Genomic DNA, 13,632 nt, shown 5'->3' with positions numbered 1-13,632 from the left:
GCTTCTCTAAGTGTGGTGTGTGTGGGCTTTCTCTGGTTGTGTGTGGGAGCTTCTCTAGGTGTGGTGTGTGTGGGCTTTCTCTGGTTGTGTGTGGCAGCTTCTCTAGGTGTGGTGTGTGTGGGCTTTCTCTGGTTGTGTGTGGGCGCTTCTCTAGGTGTGGTGTGTGCGGGCTTTCTCTGGTTGTGTGTGGGAGCTTCTCTAGGTGTGGTGTGTGTGGGCTTTCTCTGGTTGTGTGTGGCAGCTTCTCTAGGTGTGGTGTGTGTGGGCTTTCTCTGGTTGTGTGTGGGAGCTTCTCTAGGTGTGGTGTGTGCGGGCTTTCTCTGGTTGTGTGTGGGAGCTTCTCTGGTGTGGTGTGTGTGGCCTTTCCTGGTTGTGTGTGGGAGCTTCTCTAGGTGTGGTGTGTGTGGCCTTTCTCTGGTTGTGTGTGGGAGCTTCTCTAGGTGTGGTGTGTGTGGGCTTTCTCTGGTTGTGTGTGGGAGCTTCTCTAGGTGTGGTGTGTGCGGGCTTTCTCTGGTTGTGTGTGGGACCTTCTCTAGGTGTGGTGTGTGTGGGCTTTCTCTGGTTGTGTGTGTGGGCTTTCTCGGTGGCGTGTGGGAGCTACTCTAGGTGTGTGTGTGGGCTTTCTCTGGTAGTGTGTGGGAGCTTCTCAAGGTGTGGTGTGTGTGGCCTTTCTCTGGTTGTGTGTGGGAGCTTCTCTAGGTGTGGTGTGTGTGGGCTTTCTCTGGTTGTGTGTGGGAGCTTCTCTAGGTGTGGTGTGTGCGGGCTTTCTCTGGTTGTGTGTGGGACCTTCTCTAGGTGTGGTGTGTGTGGGCTTTCTCTGGTTGTGTGTGTGGGCTTTCTCGGTGGCGTGTGGGAGCTACTCTAGGTGTGTGTGTGGGCTTTCTCTGGTAGTGTGTGGGAGCTTCTCAAGGTGTGGTGTGTGTGGGCTTTCTCTGGTTGTCTGTGGGAGCTTCTCTGGTGTGGTGTGCGGGCTTTCCTTGGTTGTGTGTGGGAGCTTCTCTAGATGCGTGGGTGCGCTTTCTCTGGTTGTGTGTGGGAACTTCTGTTGGTGTGGTGTGTGCAGGCTTTCTCTGGTTGTGTGTGGCAGCTTCTCTAGGTGTGTGTGTGGGGGCTTTCTCTGGTTGTGTTTGGGAGTTTCTCAAGGTGTGTGTGAGGGCTTTCTCTGGTTGTGTGTGGGAGCTTCTATGGGTGTGGTGTGTGCGGGCTTTCTCTGGTAATGTGTCAGAGCTTCTCTGGTGTGGTGTGTGGGCTCTCTCTGGTTGTGTGTGGGAGCCTCTCTAGGTGTGGTGTGTGTGGGCTTTCCCTGGTTGTGTGTTGGAGCTTCTCTAGATGCGTGTGTGCGCTTTCTCTGGTTGTGTGTGGGAACTTCTGTTGGTGTGGTGTGTGCAGGCTTTCCCTGGTTGTGTGTAGAGCTTCTCTAGATGCGTGGGTGCGCTTTCTCTGGTTGTGTGTGGGAACTTCTGTTGGTGTGGTGTGTGCAGGCTTTCTCTGGTTGTGTGTGGCAGCTTCTCTAGGTGTGTGTGTGGGGGCTTTCTCTGGTTGTGTTTGGGAGTTTCTCAAGGTGTGTGTGAGGGCTTTCTCTGGTTGTGTGTGGGAGCTTCTATGGGTGTGGTGTGTGCGGGCTTTCTCTGGTAATGTGTCAGAGCTTCTCTGGTGTGGTGTGTGGGCTCTCTCTGGTTGTGTGTGGGAGCCTCTCTAGGTGTGGTGTGTGTGGGCTTTCCCTGGTTGTGTGTTGGAGCTTCTCTAGATGCGTGTGTGCGCTTTCTCTGGTTGTGTGTGGGAACTTCTGTTGGTGTGGTGTGTGCAGGCATTCTCTGGTTGTGTGTGGGAGCCTCTCTATGTGTGGTGTGTGTGGGCTCTCTCTGGTTGTGTGTGGGAGCTTCTCTAGGTGTGTGTGTAGGCTTTCTCTGGTTGTGTGTGGGAGCTTGTCAAGGTATGGTGTGTGTGGGCTCTCTCTGGTTGTGTGTGGGAGCTTCTCGGTGTGTTGTGTGTGGGCTTTCCCTGGTTGTGTGTGGGAGATTCTCTAGATGCGTGTGTGCGCTTTCTCTCGTTGTGTGTGGGAGCTTCTGTTGGTGTGGTGTGTGCAGGCTTTCTCTGGTTGTGTGTGGGAGCTTCTATAGGTGTGTGTGTGTGGGCTTTCTCTGGTTGCGTGCGGGAGGTTCTCAAGGTGTGGTGTGTGTGGGCTTTCTCTGGTTGTGTGTGTGGGCTTTCTCAGTTGTGTGTGGGAGCTTCTCTTGGTGTGTGTGGGCTTTCTCTGGTTGTGTGTGGGAGCTTCTCTTGGTTTGTGTGTGTGGGCTTTCTCTGGTTGTGTGTGGGAGCTTCTCAAGGTGTGGTGTGTGTGGGTTTTCTCTGGCTGTGTGTGGGAGCTTCTCTAGGAGTGGTGTGTGTGGGCTTTTTCTGGTTGTGTGTGGGAGCTTCTCAAGGTGTGGTGTGTGTGGGCTTGCTCTGGTCGTGTGTGGGAGCTTCTCATGATGTGCTGTGTGTGAGCTTTCGCTGGTTGTGTGTGGGAGCTTCTCTAGGTGTGGTGTGTTTGAGCTTTCTCTGGTGGTGTGTGGGAGATTCTCTATGTGTGTGTGCGGGCTTTCTCTGGTTGTGTGTGGGAGCTTCTCTAGGTGCGTGTGTGCATTTTCTCTGGTTGTGTGTGGGAGCTTCTGTTGGTGTGGTGTGTGCAGGCTTTCTCTGGTTGTGTGTGGGAACTTCTCTTGGTGTGGTGTGCGTGGGCTCTCTCTGGTTGTGTGTGGGAGCTTCTCTAGGTGTGGTCTGTGTGAGCTTTCTCTGCTCGTGTGTGGGAGATTCTCTAGGTGTGTGTGCGGGCTTTCTCTGTTTGTGTTTGTGAGCTTCTCTAGGTGTGGTGTGTGTGGCCTTTCTCTGGTTGTGTGTGGGAGCTTCTCTAGGTGTGGTGTGTGTGGCCTTTCTCTGGTTGTGTGTGGGAGCTTCTCTAGGTGTGGTGTCTGTGGGCTTTCTCTAGTTGTGTTTGGGAGCTTCTCTAGGTTTGGTGAGTGCGGGCTTTCTCTGGTTGTGGGTGGGACCTTCTCTAGGTGTGGTGTGTGTGGGCTTTCTCTGGTTGTGTGTGTGGGCTTTCTTGGTGGCGTGTGGGAGCTGCTCTAGGTGTGTGTGTGGGCTTTCTCTGGTAGTGTGTGGGAGCTTCTCAAGGTGTGGTGTGTGTGGGCTTTCTCTGGTTGTATGTGGGAGCTTCTCTGGTGTGGTGTGCGGGCTTTCCTTGGTTGTGTGTGGAAGCTTCTCTAGGTGCGTGGATGCACTTTCTCTGGTTGTGTGGGAAGTTCTGTTGGTGTGGTGTGTGCAGGCTTTCTCTGGTTGTGTGTGGGAGCTTCTCTAGGTGTGTGTGTGTGGGCTTTCTCTAGTTGTGTTTCGGAGCTTCTCAAGGTGTGGATTGTGCGGGATTTCTCTGGTTGTGTGTGGGAGCTGCTCTAGGTGTGGTGTGTGAGGGCTTTCTCTGGTTGTGTCTGTGGGCTTTCTCTGGTTGTGTGTGGGAGCTTCTCTTGGTATGGTGTGTGTGGGCTTTCTCTGGTCGTATGTGGGAGCTTCTCTAGGTGTGGTGTGTGTGAGCTTTCTCTGGTTGTGTGTGGGAGATTCTCTAGGTGTGTGTGTGGGCTTTCTCGTGTGTGGCAGCTTCTCTAGGTGTGTATGCGGGCTTTCTCTGTTGTGTGTGGGAGCTTCTCTAGATGCGTGTGTGCGCTTTCTCTGGTTGTGTGTGGGAGCTTCTGTTGGTGTGGTGTGTGCAGGCTTTCTCTCGTTGTGTTTGGGAGCTTCTCTAGTTGTGTGTGTGTGGGCTTTCTCAGTTGTGTGTGGGAGCTTCTCAACGTGTGGTGTGTGTGGGCTTTCTCTGCTTGTGTGTGGGAGCTTCTCTAGGTGTGCTGTGTGTGAGCTTTCTCTGGTTGTGTGTAGGAGATTCTCTAGGTGCGTGTGCGGTCTTTCTCTTTTTGTGTTTGGGAGCTTCTCTAGGTGTGGTGTGTGCAGGCTTTCTCTGGTTGTGTGTGGGAGCTTCTCTAAGTGTGTTGTGTAGGGGCTCTATCTGATTGTGTGTGGGAGCTTCTCTAGCTGTGGTGTGTGCAGGCTTTCTCTGGTTGTGTGTGGGAGATTCTCTTGATGTGGTGTGTGCGGGCTTTCTCTGTTTGTATGGGGCAGCTTCTCCTGGTGTGGTGTGTGTGGCCTTTCTCTGGTTGTGTGTGGGAGCTTTTCTTGGTGTGGTGTGTGTGGGCTCTCTCTGGTTGTGTGTGGGAGCTTCTCTTGGTGTGGTGTGTGTGGGCTTTCTCTGGTTGTATGTGGGAGAGTCTCTAGGTGTTTGTGCGGGCTTTCTCTGTGTTGGGGAGCTTCTCTAGAGGTGTGTGTAGCCTTTCTCTGATTGTGTGTGGGAGCTTCTCTAGGTGTGTGTGGGAGCTTCTCTTCATGTGGTGTGTGTGGGCTTTCCCTGGTTGTGTGTGGGAGCTTCTCTCGATGCCTGTGTGCGCTTTCTCTGGCTGTGTGTGGGAGCTTCTGTTGTTGTGGTGTGTGCAGGCTTTCTCTGGTTGTGTGTGGGAATTCTCTAGGTGTGGTGTGTGTGGGCTCTCTCTGGTTGTGTGTGGGTGCTTCTCTTGGTGTGGTGTGTGTGGCCTTTTTCTGGTTGTGTTTGGGAGCTTCTCTAGGTGTGGTGTGTGTGAGCTTTCTCTGGTTGTGTGTGGGAGATTCTCTAGGTGTGTGTGCGGGATTTCTCTGTTTGTGTTTGGAAGCTTTTCTAAGTGTGGTGTGTGCAGGCTTTCTCTGGTTGTGTGTGGGAGCTTCTGTTTCTGTGGTGTGTCTGGCCTTTCTCTTGTTGTGTGTGGGAGCTTCTCTAGGTGTGTGTGTGTGGGCTCTCTTTGGTTGTGTGTGGGAGCTTCTCTACGTGTGTGTGTGTGCGCTCTCTCTAGTTGTGTGTGGAAACTGCTCTAGGTGTGTGTGTGGGTCTTCTCGGTTGTGTGTGTGAGCTTCACTAGGTGTTTGTGTGTGGGCTCTCTCTGGTTGTGTGTGGGAGCTTCTGTTTGTGTGGTGTGTGTGGGCTTTCTCCGGTAGTGTGGGATCTTCTCTTGGTGTGGTGTATGCGGGTTCTCTCTTGTCGTGTGTGGGAGCTTCTCTAGGTGTGGTGTCTGTGGGCTTTCACTGGTTGTGTGTGAGAGCTTCTCTAGGTGTGGTGTGTGTGTGCTTTCTCTGATTGCTTGTGGGAGCTTCTCAAGGTGTGGTGTGTGTGGGCTTTCTCTGGTTGTCTGTGGGAGCTTCTCCTGGTGTGGTGTGTGTGGTCTTTCTCTGGTCGTGTGTGGGAGCTTCTCTAGGTGTGGTGTGTGTGAGCTGTCTCTGGTTGTGTGTGGGAGATTCTCTAGGTGTGTGTGCGGCCTTTCTCTGTTTGTTTTTGGGAGCTTCTCTAGTGTGGTGTGTGCAGGCTTTCTCTGGTTGTGTGTGGGAGCTTCTCTTGGTGTGGTGTGTGTGGCCTTTCTCTGGTTGTGATTGGGAGCTTCTCTAGGTGTGATGTGTGTGGGCTCTCTCTGGTTGTGTGTGGGAGCTTCCCTTGGTGTGGTGTGTGTGGCCTTTCTCTTGTTGTGTGTGGGAGCTTCTCTAGGTGTGTGTTTGTGCGCTCTCTTTGGTTGTGTGTGGGAGCTTCTCTAGGTTTGTGTGTGGGAGCTGCTCTAGGTGTGTGTGTGGGCTTTCTCGGTTGTGTGTGTGAGCTTCTCTTGGTGTGTGTGTGTGGGCTCTCTCTGGTTGTGTGTGGGAGCTTCTGTTGTTGTGGTGTGTGTGGGCTATCTCTGGTTGTGTGTGGGAGCTTCTCAAGGTGTGGTAGGTGTGGGCTTTCTCTGGTTGTGTGTGGGAGCTTCTCTAAGTGTGGTGTGTGTGGGCTTTCTCTGGTTGTGTGTGGGAGCTTCCCAAGGTGTGGAGGGTGTGGGCTTTCTCTGGTTGTGTGTGGAAGCTTCTCTAGGTGTGGTGTGTGTGGGCTTTCTCTGGTTGTGTGTTGGAGCTTCTTTAGGTGTGGTGTGTGTGGGCTTTCTCTGGTCGTGTGTGGGAGATTCTCTAGGTGTGTGTGCGGGCTTTCTCTGTTTGTGTTTGGGAGCTTCTCTAGGTGTGGTGTGTGTGGTCCTTCTCTGGTTGTGTGTGGGAGCTTCTCTAGGTGTGGTGTGTGTGGCCTTTCTCTGGTTGTGTGTGGGAGCTTCTCTCGATGCCTGTGTGCGCTTTCTCTGGCTGTGTGTGGGAGCTTCTGTTGTTGTGGTGTGTGCAGGCTTTCTCTGGTTGTGTGTGGGAATTCTCTAGGTGTGGTGTGTGTGGGCTCTCTCTGGTTGTGTGTGGGTGCTTCTCTTGGTGTGGTGTGTGTGGCCTTTTTCTGGTTGTGTTTGGGAGCTTCTCTAGGTGTGGTGTGTGTGAGCTTTCTCTGGTTGTGTGTGGGAGATTCTCTAGGTGTGTGTGCGGGATTTCTCTGTTTGTGTTTGGAAGCTTTTCTAAGTGTGGTGTGTGCAGGCTTTCTCTGGTTGTGTGTGGGAGCTTCTGTTTCTGTGGTGTGTCTGGCCTTTCTCTTGTTGTGTGTGGGAGCTTCTCTAGGTGTGTGTGTGTGGGCTCTCTTTGGTTGTGTGTGGGAGCTTCTCTACGTGTGTGTGTGTGCGCTCTCTCTAGTTGTGTGTGGAAACTGCTCTAGGTGTGTGTGTGGGTCTTCTCGGTTGTGTGTGTGAGCTTCACTAGGTGTTTGTGTGTGGGCTCTCTCTGGTTGTGTGTGGGAGCTTCTGTTTGTGTGGTGTGTGTGGGCTTTCTCCGGTAGTGTGGGATCTTCTCTTGGTGTGGTGTATGCGGGTTCTCTCTTGTCGTGTGTGGGAGCTTCTCTAGGTGTGGTGTCTGTGGGCTTTCACTGGTTGTGTGTGAGAGCTTCTCTAGGTGCGGTGTGTGTGTGCTTTCTCTGATTGCTTGTGGGAGCTTCTCAAGGTGTGGTGTGTGTGGGCTTTCTCTGGTTGTCTGTGGGAGCTTCTCCTGGTGTGGTGTGTGTGGTCTTTCTCTGGTCGTGTGTGGGAGCTTCTCTAGGTGTGGTGTGTGTGAGCTGTCTCTGGTTGTGTGTGGGAGATTCTCTAGGTGTGTGTGCGGCCTTTCTCTGTTTGTTTTTGGGAGCTTCTCTAGTGTGGTGTGTGCAGGCTTTCTCTGGTTGTGTGTGGGAGCTTCTCTTGGTGTGGTGTGTGTGGCCTTTCTCTGGTTGTGATTGGGAGCTTCTCTAGGTGTGATGTGTGTGGGCTCTCTCTGGTTGTGTGTGGGAGCTTGTCTTGGTGTGTGTGTGTGGGCTTTCTCTGGTTGTGTGTGGGAGCTTCCCTTGGTGTGGTGTGTGTGGCCTTTCTCGTGTTGTGTGTGGGAGCTTTTCTAGGTGTGTGTTTGTGCGCTCTCTTTGGTTGTGTGTGGGAGCTTCTCTAGGTTTGTGTGTGGGAGCTTCTGTTGTTGTGGTGTGTGTGGGCTATCTCTGGTTGTGTGTGGGAGCTTCTCAAGGTGTGGTAGGTGTGGGCTTTCTCTGGTTGTGTGTGGGAGCTTCTCTAAGTGTGGTGTGTGTGGGCTTTCTCTGGTTGTGTGTGGGAGCTTCCCAAGGTGTGGAGGGTGTGGGCTTTCTCTGGTTGTGTGTGGAAGCTTCTCTAGGTGTAGTGTGTGTGGGCTTTCTCTGGTCGTGTGTGGGAGATACTCTAGGTGTGTGTGCGGGCTTTCTCTGTTTGTGTTTGGGAGCTTCTCTAGGTGTGGTGTGTGTGGTCCTTCTCTGGTTGTGTGTGGGAGCTTCTCTAGGTGTGGTGTGTGTGGCCTTTCTCTGGTTGTGTGTGGGAGCTTCTCTAGGTGTGGGGTGTGTGGGCTTTCTCTGGTTGTGTGTGGGCGCTTCTCTAGTTGTGGTGTGTGTGCGCTTTCTCTCGTTCTGTGTGGGAGGATCTCTAGGTGTGGTGTCTGTGGCCTTTCTCTGGTTGTGTGTGGGAGCTTCTCTAGGTGTGGTGTGTGTGGGCTTTCTCTGGTCGTGTGTGGTAGCTTCTCTTGGTGTGATGTGTGTGAGATTTCTCTGGTGGTGTGTGTGAGATTCTCTAGGTGTGTGTGCGGGATTTCTCTGTTTGTGTTTGGGAGCTTTTCTAAGTGTGGTGTGTGCAGGCTTTCTCTGGTTGTGTGTGGGAGCTCCTCTAGGTGTGGTGTATGTGGGCTCTCTCTCGTTGTGTGTGGGAGCTTGTCTTGGTGGGTGTGTGTGGGCTTTCTCTGGTTGTGTGTGGGAGCTTCTTTAGGTGTGTGTGTGTGGGCTCTCTTTGGTGGTGTGTGGGAGCTTCTCTAGGTGTGTGTTTGTGGGCTCTCTTTGGTGGTGTGTGGGAGCTTCTCTAGGTGTGTGTGTGTGGGCTCTCTCTAGTTGTCTGTGGTAACTTCTCTAGGTGTGTGTGTGGGCTTTCTCGGTTGTGTGTGTGAGCTTCACTAGGTGTTTGTGTGTGGGCTCTCTCTGGTTGTGTGTGGGAGCTTCTGTTGGTGTGGTGTGTGTGGGCTTTCTCTGGTTGTGTGGGAACTTCTCTTGGTGTGGTGTATGCGGGTTCTCTCTGGTCGTGTGTGGGGGCTTCTCTTTGTGTGCTGTGTGTGAGCTTTCTCTGTTGGTGTGTGGGAGCTTCTCTTGGTGTGGTGTGTGTGAGCTTTCTCTGTTCGTTTGTGGGAGATTCTCTAGGTGTGTGCGGGCTTTCTCTGTTTGTGTTTGTGAGCTTCTCTAGGTGTGGTGTGTGTGAGCTTTCTCTGGTTGTGTGTCGGAGCTTCTCTAGGTGTGGTGTGTGTGGGCTTTCTCTGGTTGTGTGTGGGAGCTTCTCTATGTGTGGTGTGTGTGTCCTTTCTCTGCTTGTGTGTGGGAGCTTCTCTAGGTGTGGTGTGTGTGGGCTTTCTCTGGTTGTGTGTGGGATCTTCTCTAGGTGTGGTGTGTGTGGGCTTTTCTGGTTGTATGTGGGAGCTCCTCTTGATGTGCTCTGTGTGAGCTTTCTCTGGTTGTGTGTGGGAGCTTCTGTTGGTGTGGTGTGTGCAGGCTTTCTTCGTTCTGTGTGGGAGCTTCCCTAGGTGTGTTGTGTGCAGGCTTTCTCTGGTTGTGTGTGGGAGATTCTCTTGGTGTGCTGTGTGTGAGCTTTCTCTGGTCCTGTGTGGGAGCTTCTCTAGGTGTGCTGTTTGTGAGCTTTCTCTGGTTGTGTGTAGGAGATTCTCTAGGAGCGTGTGCGGTCTTTCTCTTTTTGTGTTTGGGAGCTTCTCTAGGTGTGGTGTGTGCAGGCTTTCTCTGGTTGTGTGTGGGAGCTTCTCTAGTTGTGGTGTGTGTGCGCTTTCTCTCGTTCTGTGTGGGAGGATCTCTAGGTGTGGTGTCTGTGGCCTTTCTCTGGTTATGTGTGGGAGCTTCTCTAGGTGTGGTGTGTGTGGGCTTTCTCTGGTTGTGTGTGGGAGCTTCTCTAGGTGTGGTGTGTGTGGGCTTTCTCTGGTTGTGTGTGGGAGCTTCTCAAGATGAGGTGTGTGTGGGCTTTCTTTGGTTGTGTGTGGAAGCTTCTCTAGCTGTGGTGTGTATGGGCTTTCTCTGTTTGTGTGTGGGAGCTTCTCTAGGTGTGGTGTGTGTGGGCTTTCTCTGGTCGTGTGTGGTAGCTTCTCTTGGTGTGATGTGTGTGAGATTTCTCTGGTTGTGTGTGGGAGATTCTCTAGATGTGTGTGCGGGATTTCTCTGTTTGTGTTTGGGAGCTTTTCTAAGTGTGGTGTGTGCAGGCTTTCTCTGGTTGTGTGTGGGAGCTCCTCTAGGTGTGGTGTATGTGGGCTCTCTCTCGTTGTGTGTGGGAGCTTGTCTTGGTGGGTGTGTGTGGGCTTTCTCTGGTTGTGTGTGGGAGCTTCTCTAGGTGTGTGTGTGTGGGCTCTCTTTGGTGGTGTGTGGGAGCTTCTCTAGGTGTGTGTTTGTGGGCTCTCTTTGGTGGTGTGTGGGAGCTTCTCTAGGTGTGTGTGTGTGGGCTCTCTCTAGTTGTCTGTGGTAACTTCTCTAGGTGTGTGTGTGGGCTTTCTCGGTTGTGTGTGTGAGCTTCACTAGGTGTTTGTGTGTGGGCTCTCTCTGGTTGTGTGTGGGAGCTTCTGTTGGTGTGGTGTGTGTGGGCTTTCTCTGGTTGTGTGGGAACTTCTCTTGGTGTGGTGTATGCGGGTTCTCTCTGGTCGTGTGTGGGGGCTTCTCTTTGTGTGCTGTGTGTGAGCTTTCTCTGTTGGTGTGTGGGAGCTTCTCTTGGTGTGGTGTGTGTGAGCTTTCTCTGTTCGTTTGTGGGAGATTCTCTAGGTGTGTGCGGGCTTTCTCTGTTTGTGTTTGTGAGCTTCTCTAGGTGTGGTGTGTGTGAGCTTTCTCTGGTTGTGTGTCGGAGCTTCTCTAGGTGTGGTGTGTGTGGGCTTTCTCTGGTTGTGTGTGGGAGCTTCTCTATGTGTGGTGTGTGTGTCCTTTCTCTGCTTGTGTGTGGGAGCTTCTCTAGGTGTGGTGTGTGTGGGCTTTCTCTGGTTGTGTGTGGGATCTTCTCTAGGTGTGGTGTGTGTGGGCTTTTCTGGTTGTATGTGGGAGCTCCTCTTGATGTGCTCTGTGTGAGCTTTCTCTGGTTGTGTGTGGGAGCTTCTGTTGGTGTGGTGTGTGCAGGCTTTCTCTGGTTCTGTGTGGGAGCTTCCCTAGGTGTGTTGTGTGCAGGCTTTCTCTGGTTGTGTGTGGGAGCTTCTCTAGGTGTGTATGTGGGCTTTCTCGGTTGTGTGTGGGAGCTTCTCTAGATGCGGGTGTGCGCTTTCTCTGGTTGTGCGTTGGAGCTTCTGTTGGTGTGGTGTGTGCAGGCTTTCTCTGGTCGTGTGTGTGAGCCTCTCTAGGTGCGTGTGTGTGGGCTTTTATGGTTGTGTGTGGGAGCTTCGGTTGGTGTGGTGTGTGTGGCGTTTCTCTGGTTGTGTGTGTTAGCTTCCCAAGGTGTTCTGTGTGTGGGCTTTCTCTGGTTGTGTGTGGGAGCTTCTCTAGGTGTGGTGTGTGCGGGCTTTCTCTGGTTTTGTGTGGGAGGTTCTGTGGTGTGGTGTGTGTGTGCTTTCTCTGGTTGTGTGTGGGATCTTCTCTAGGTGTGGTGTGTGTGGGCTTTCTTGGGTCGTGTGTGGGAGGTTCTCTTGGTGTGGTGTGTGTGGGCGCTCTCTGGCCGTGTGTGGAGCTTCTCTAGCTGTGGTGTGTGTGGGCTTTTCTGGTTGTGTGTGGAAGATTCTCAAGGTGTGTCTGCGGGCTTTCTCTGGTTGTGTGTGGCAGCTTCTCTAGGTGTGGTGTGTGTGGGCTTTCTCTGGTTGTGTGTGGGAGCTTCTCAATATGTGGTGTGTGTGGGCTTTCTCTCGTTGTGTGTGGGTGCTTCTCTAGGTGTGGTGTGTGTGGTCTTTCTTTGGTTGTCTGTGGGAGCTTCTCTAGGTGTAGTGTGTGTGGGCTTTCTCTGGTTGTGTGTGGTAGCTTCTCTAGGTGTGGTGTGTGTGGGCTTTCTCTGGTCGTGTGTGGTAGCTTCTCTTGGTGTGGTGTGTGTGGGCTTTCTCTGGTCGTGTGTGGGAGCTTCTCTAGGTGTGGCGTATGTGAGCTTTCTCTGATTGTGTGTGGGAGATTCTCTAGGTGTGTGTGCGGGCTTTCTCTGACAGTCTTTGGGAGCTTTTCTAGGTGTGGTGTGTGCAGGCTTTCTCTGATTGTGTGTGGGAGCTTCTCTTGGTGTGGTGTGTGTGGCCTTTCTCTGGTTGTGTTTGGGAGCTTCTCTAGGTGTGTGTGTGTGGGCTCTCTCTGGTTGTGTGTGGGAGCTTGTCTTGGTGTGTGTGTGTGGGCTTTCTCTGGGTATGTGTGGGAGCTTCTCTTGGTGTGGTGTGTGTAGCCTTTCTCTTGTTGTGTGTGGGAGCTTCTCTAGGTGTGTGTGTGTGGGCTCTCTTTGGTTTTGTGTGGGAGCTTCTCTAGGTTTGTGTGTGGGAGCTGCTCTAGGTGTGTGTGTGGGCTTTCTCGGTTGTGTGTGGGAGCTTCTCTTGGTGTGGTGTATGCGGGCTCTCTCTGATCGTGTGTAGGAGCTTCTCTTGGTGTGCTGTGTGTGAGCTTTCTCTGGTTGTGTGTGGGAGCTTCTCTAGGTGTGGTGTGTGTGAGGTTTCTCTGTTCGTGTGTGGGATATTCTCTACGTGTGTGCGGGTTTTCTCTGTTTGTGTTTGTGAGCTTCTCTAGGTGTGGTGTGTGTGAGATTTCTCTGGTTGTGTGTCGGAGCTTCTCTAGGTGTGGTGTGTGTGGGCTTTCTCTGGTTGTGTGTGGGAGCTTCTCTAGGTGTGGTGTGTGTGGCCTTTCTATGGTTGTGTGTGGGAGCTTCTCTAGGTGTGGTGTGTGTGGGCTTTCTCTGGTTGTGTGTGGGAGCTTCTCAAGGTGTTGTGTGTGTGGGCTTACTCTAGTTCTGTGTGGGAGGTTCTCTAGGTGTGGTGTCTGTGAGCTCTCTCTGGTTGTCTGTGGGAGCTTCTCTAGGTGTGGTGTGTGGGGGCTTTCTCTGGTGTGTGTGGGAGTTTCTGTTGGTGTGGTTTGTGTGGTCTTTCTCTGGTTGTGTGTGGGAGCTTCTCTAGGTGTGGTGTGTATGGGCTTTCTCTGGTCGTGTGTGGGAGCTTCTCTTGGTGTGGTGTGTGTGGGCTTTCTCTGGTCGTGTATGGGGGCTTCTCTAGGTGTGGTGTGTGTGAGCTTTCTCTGGTTGTGTGTGGGAGATTCTCTATGTGTGTGTGCGGGCTCTCTCTGTTCGTGTTTGGGAACTTCTCTAGGTTGGTGTGTGCAGGCTTTCTCTGCTTGTGTGTGGGAGCTTCTCTTGGTGTGGTGTGTGTGGCCTTTCTCTGGTAGTGTTTGGGAGCTTCTCTAGGTGTGGTGTGTGTGGGCTCTCTCTGGTTGTGTGTGCGAGCTTGTTGGTGTGTGTGTGTCGGCCTTCTCTGGTTGTGTGTGGGAGCTTCTCTTGGTTTGGTGTGTGTGGCGTTTCTCTGGTTGTGTGTTGAAGCTTCTCTAGGTGTGTGTGTGTGGGCTCCCTCTGGTTGTGTGTGGGAGCTTCTCTAGGTGTGTGTGTGTGGGCACTCTCTGGTTGTGTGTGGGCTCTCTCTGGTTGTGTGTGGGAGCTTCTGTTTGTGTGGTGTGTGTGGGCTTTCTCTGGTTGTGTGTGGGAGCTTCTCTAGGTGTGGTGTGTGCGGGCTTTCTCTGGTTGTGTGTGGGAGCTTTTCTTGGTGTGCTGTGTGTGAGCTTTCTCAGGTCGTGTGTGGGAGATTCTCTAGGTGTGTGTGCGGGCTTTCTCTGGTTGTGTGTGGGAGCTTCTCTAGGTGTGGTGTGTATTGGCTCTCTCTGGTTGTGTGTGGGAGCTTCTCTAGGTGTGATGTGTGCAGGCTTTCTCTGGTTGTGTGTGGGAGCTTCTCTTGGTGTGGTATAAGCGGGCTTTCTCTGTTTGTGTTTGGAAGCTTCTCTAGGTGTGGTGTGTGTGGACTCTCTCTGGTTGTGTGTGGGAGCTTCTCTTGGTGTGGTGTGTGGGCTTTCTCTGGTTGTGTGTGGGAGATTCTCTGGTTGTATGTGGGAGATTCTCTAGGTGTGTGTGCTGGCTTTCTCTGTGTTTCGGATCTTCTCTAGAGGTGTGTGTAGCCTTTCTCTGGTTGTGTGTGAGAGCTTCTCTA

This window comes from Ovis canadensis, chromosome 11 (assembly GCF_042477335.2).
Source record: "Ovis canadensis isolate MfBH-ARS-UI-01 breed Bighorn chromosome 11, ARS-UI_OviCan_v2, whole genome shotgun sequence".
NCBI classification, from domain to species: Eukaryota; Metazoa; Chordata; class Mammalia; order Artiodactyla; family Bovidae; genus Ovis; species Ovis canadensis.
This window is presented reverse-complemented; position numbering follows the sequence as displayed.